This window comes from Neofelis nebulosa, chromosome 1 (genome assembly GCF_028018385.1).
Source record: "Neofelis nebulosa isolate mNeoNeb1 chromosome 1, mNeoNeb1.pri, whole genome shotgun sequence".
NCBI lineage: Eukaryota > Metazoa > Chordata > Mammalia > Carnivora > Felidae > Neofelis > Neofelis nebulosa.
The window spans coordinates 74,783,228-74,788,691 of NC_080782.1; positions in this window are offsets into that span (position 1 = coordinate 74,783,228).

Here is a 5,464-nt window from a genome sequence, read left to right on the forward strand (position 1 = left end):
GCTCCGCCGGACAGGCCAGCAATACAAACTGTCTCCTCCAGCATCTCACCCTACTTTCTTTCAGTTTATGCTTAGAATCTTCAGAACTGTATTAGAGACTCTTTTTTTCCTCTTACTCCCTTTTTATTTTTAAGTTCCTTTTTACATAGAAGCTCTCAGGCAACAGCTCTCCTTCTCCTTCCCCATTTCCACCTTATTGATTTATTTGTTTTTTAACATTTCCCTTCAGGGATTCCCTGTCCACACTAGGAATTTTTAAGCCCAAACAACCCAACTTGGCAGCTTTTTTTCTCTGTGGAGGACACATGGCCAGCTGGACCTCTGAGCACATAGTGCCGTGACTATGGACACAAGCTCCTCCAGCCCTCCAGGGCACCGGCCCAGGGGAATCCTGCCTCTCTGTCTTTCCTCCCAGGCCATTCTCAGCTCTGTTTGATAGACTTTGTGAATCTGTGGACTGCTCTACTTCAAGAAGATGACCACTTTTGGGTGCCTGGGTGGCTTAGACAGTTAAGTGTCTAACTTTGGCTCAGGTCATGATGTCAGAGTTCGTGAGTTTGAGTCCCATGACTGGCTCCGTGGTGACAGCTCAGAGCCTGGAACCTATTTCAGATTCAGTGTCTCCCTCTCTCTCTGCCCCTCCCTGACTCACACTCTGTCTCTCTCTCAAAAATAAATAAACATTAAAAAAATTAAAAGACAAAAAAGAAGAAGATCAGTTTGGAGTGATCAGCATTAAACCCCCTTCTTTTAATGATTTTTTTTTTCTAAAAAGCTATTCATCACTGGTATTGAAAGACCAGACCCTTGAAGAAGTTTGCAGTATAAGAACAAATGGGGACAGATTTGCAGCACAGAGACTTTGGCTTGTCTCACTCCTGCTTCTCTCAGCTACCTTAGGGAGGGCCACACGTCACATGTATATGTGGGGGACAGCTGGCAGTGGTAAAGTGGAAGCCACGTGGGGTAGAGGGGCACAGTAGTGGATGGGACAAGGAGGGAGGATCGGGTCAGGTAGAAGTTTTGTACTGACAGCCACTGATGATATTTTGATATTTATCTCCTGCTACTGACTGGTATTTGAATCTGAGTGAACTGTCCCTATTTCTGATAATGTAGGTATTGCTAAGTGACAGATTCATAAAGTAATGATCAAATCTTAAAAAAAGAATTTGTCACTAAGCATTGGTTCCATGGATAAGAGCCATTACTGGAAAGCCCCTCTTTTTCAACAGTTGTTTCCTTGCTACACAAAAGTCATTGCATGACTGATCGAAACTTTGAAGAGGTTATTTGATTCTAATTAGAGGTGGATGGATAGTCTGAATTCTTAGTAGTTCACTCATCAGTATTTTCTTCATTTTCTCCATGGAAAGAACACAAATCGTTTCATTGGCCAGTTTTCTGTTGATCTCCTACACAGTTCTTCTTTGATCTATATCATCCTTATGTTTTTCTAAATCTTGGGAATGACTAAATGGAATGCTTGTTGGATTGGATGCACTGAATTTACCACTAGCATTAAGGATGAAATGCTTATGTTTAGCATACATGTCTTGGCCTATTTTTGTAGGTTTTGGTTCTAATGACAGGTCAACTTTCAGATATTTCATACTGTTACTTTGGTCTGCTAGTTTATATGGTACTGCTGATGTTCTCTCTATTCACTGCTAGTGGTAAGGATGGAGAAAAGGTTTCCCCAGTGATGGCCACTTGGTGTATGTTGGTGGAGGAGTGTAGTCTCTGGTTTTCACAGATGAAGATACTTCCCTGGCAGGACACTTGTTATGGCAGGACCACTCCTGTCTTTTGGAAATGGAGACTGATTCCCAGACTACTTGTTGCCTTGTGATGTGATCTCCCTACAGGTCCTTCCACCCTATACTACTTCTTTCCCATCAGCTTCCCTGATGTCTCTAGACCACGTAAACAAGTCTCAGGTCCAGGGCCAGTGAGGAAAGTGTGTCATTATTGGTGAAACTCCAGATCAATCTCCTTTGCTGGTTCTACCAGGTTTAATCTGGTGTGTTAGGCACAGCTCCCATTCAGTCTAGGAAAGGAATGGGCATACTAGGAATGTTTTCTGTTCCTGGTTTGGGTGTTGTGAAATGCCTTGTCTTCTCTTGATAGGAGGATGTAAGACAGCTTGGCACTCTGTTCCTCTAATCCTAGGACTCCAAACCAGTTTGCTTTCTGGCTAGCAACTTTCAGAGATCTCCTTTGGTTGTCTCTTTCAATATTTCCAGGGTTTTTAGTTATATTTAGCAGTGAGGATAAGGGAGAAATGGGTCTCTGTCATATTGTCCTGCAACTGAGGTTTCAATAAATGTTAAGGCCAACAATGAGTGTCATGGTTTCTTTCTACAGATGCTCCTGAGATTTCTCCCTTGAAATATAATTGCATGGAGCACTAAAAAGAAATTTCCAAAGATATTGGATATTATAGTATTATTGACATTCCTTGTCTATAAAAGGCCATATTCTAGAAAAGTCTAGAAAATTCAAGGTAATAGCCTGGTGAAGGTAAAGAGAGAGAAGTGTGGAACCCCCTCTCTGATTACCATCAGGGGAATGGCTACTGGGTTTCTTCTTAACTCCCATAAATTAAAATCTACCTGTTTATTCGAACTCTTGAGATAGTTTTTTAATCCAGTGAATAGTATTTCCCCAACTATTTACATTACTGTAGTAAAGATAGGTAGAGGCTATTTATATTGGTAATCATACTTAGGTGATCTTTTAACTTTTATCTTTTAATTCTTTAAAAATCATAAATTATTTCTTTAAAATTTTTTTAATGTTTATTCATTTTTTTGAGAGAGTGTTAAGTGGGGGAGGGGTAGAGAGAGAGGGAAACACAGAATATGAAGCAGACTCCAGGCTCTGAGCTGTCAGCACAGAGCCCAACACTGGGCTCCAACCCACGAACCATGAGATCATGACCCAAGCCGATGTCGAACACTTAACCAACTGAGCCACCCAGGAGCTCCATAAATTATTCCTTAATATTTAACTCAAGTTCTCAGTCCCTTAATGAAAGAATCATTCTCCTATCAAGACATTTTTCAATCAAATAGAATAGTCAATTAATTACTAAAAGTGTTAATTTTATCAGGAGCCCTGTTCACAGATCTCAAAGGAAGTTATTCAGTATAAAAATGGGTGAAAGGTAAGCTTTGTTTCAAAATGTTTATCTTTGAGGCAGTGGAAAACATTTTACTATTTTGCAAATGAGTCAGGTTTTTTGTTTGTTTGTTTATGTGTTTCTTTTTTCATAGTCAGCTTTTTATCCTGTCATTTTTATCTCCTTCAAGCAGAAGGTGCTGGTATTGTTTCACATAACACACCAGAAAGTTTAAGATAAATGTGATAGATGCAGAGGAGGCTGACATACATAGTTTCTAAAAGAAGAAACTATAAAGAGACTGGCTTCTTTGTGGAGTTACTGAAATAACAAAAGATACTAGGGGTAATAATAAAAAATACTGCAAACGTGTCAAGAAAATTTTAGTACCTTTTTACACCTGAAACTAGACTACTATAAAACCGAACTTAGGAAACACCAATATTAAAAAAGAATTTTTAAAGTAGCCCTGTAAAATCATTTAAATCAATTTTGGAAAATTTCAAATTATTATCTTCATAATTAAATAAGTCAATGCCTACATAGTCTATATTTTCCTTTAACTTCCCTATTTCTAGACAGCTTTAACCTGGCATGTTCCATCATCATGACTAATTCTGTTCAAATGCCGAGCTCACAAGGCTCCAGAAAAGGAGAAGTGAATTCATATTTAACGATCATCTACTATGTACCAGAGAGTGAACTCACCACTTTATTTCTCCTCCTCTTTTATTATTGTTCACATTTTACAGATGATAGCAATGAATGTCAGAGAAGTTAAATAATTACTCTTTGACTTCACAACTAAAATTAGGTAATTTCAGATGAAAATCTAATTTTGCCTATATCCATGATCATGCTTTTTCCATTAAAGCATAGTACTTTCCATTATATTTAATCCCCAAATTACACCATTTACTTTCTTGGTTCTCAAAATTATTTTCTGGCCCCACTGACTATTAAAAAATAAACAATTAAGTATGTGTAGAATTTCCCTTTTTATAAGGATTATGTATTAATGATAGAGTATAAGATTACTACATAGTTGTTCTCCATTTAATTGTTCACTTAATGAACACTTATTAAACACTTTATTTTTTTATTTTTTTAATGTTTATTTTGAGACAGAGAATGTGTGTGCATGAGGGGGGAAGGGGCAGAGAGAAAGAGAGAGAAAGGGAGAGAGGGAATCCAAGCAGGCTCTGCACTGGCAGCGCAAGGCCAACACGGGGCTCGAACTGATGAGCTGCAAGATCATGACCTGAGTGCAAATTGAGAAGGGGGACACTTAACTAACTGAGCCACCTAGGCACCCCTATTAAATCCCCTTTAAATCACGGACTCCATGTTGGGGATATAGTAGGAAATACATATTAGCTCCATCCTACCATATTTCATTATGTACTATCAAAGGTAAATTTATCAACAAATAATGCTATTATTGAAAAAAATGCTCTAATTAAGAGATATAAAAAATATTATTTGAGCACCAAGAAAAGACAAAATAATTATTAATTCTCAGTATATAGAGAAGATGTCATGGAGAAGGTGACATATGGGTTGAGCTTTGAAAGATGAGTATGCATAGAACATAGGGAAAGGGTGATCCAGGCAGATGGGGAAACACAAGCAAAGTCACCAAAAACTATATTACATGATGTATTCCAGGCAGAGCAAGTGACTTACTGCTCCCAGGGCTGGAAAAGCACAAGAGAAATTGAAAGAGGAGTCCCTAGGGAGACAAGTCATGAACAGATTATAAAGGGTATCCTGTATCTGATGAATTATGATGACTTTAGATGAAAATGTTGAAGGATTTTAAGCAGAAGAATATTATTATCATATTTCCCTACTCTTATGCATAGTAGCTCACATCCTAAGTGTTATGATATTTATATCATCACATTGCAATGTTTTTGTTCTTACAAAGAGTTAGCGAATGTTTTCTTCACAGAGTGAATTAGTGAGGTGGTAAGGTTATCCCTTAAAGTCCTCTCTTATACACTCAGATGTGATTTCTTGTGTAGGAGAAAAAGAGATCAGAGTTAACTAGTTGTTGCACATGACTAGCAGCATATCTTATAAAATCAACATCTACTATTTGGAATCCTGAACAATATGTCACATATGTACATCACCGTAACACTACTGTGAAGAAAAACAAACAGAAAAACAATACAGTGAATAGTGAAGATGTGAAACAGTAAATCAAAGAGGACTAAAGATTTTCATTAATAAATATGGTTTCCTGTTGTCTGTTTATTTGTGCCCCAGTTGTGAAGTTGTTCTCCCTCGCCGAGGCAACAAGTGGAGCCAGTTCTTCAGAACTGGAGCAGGAAA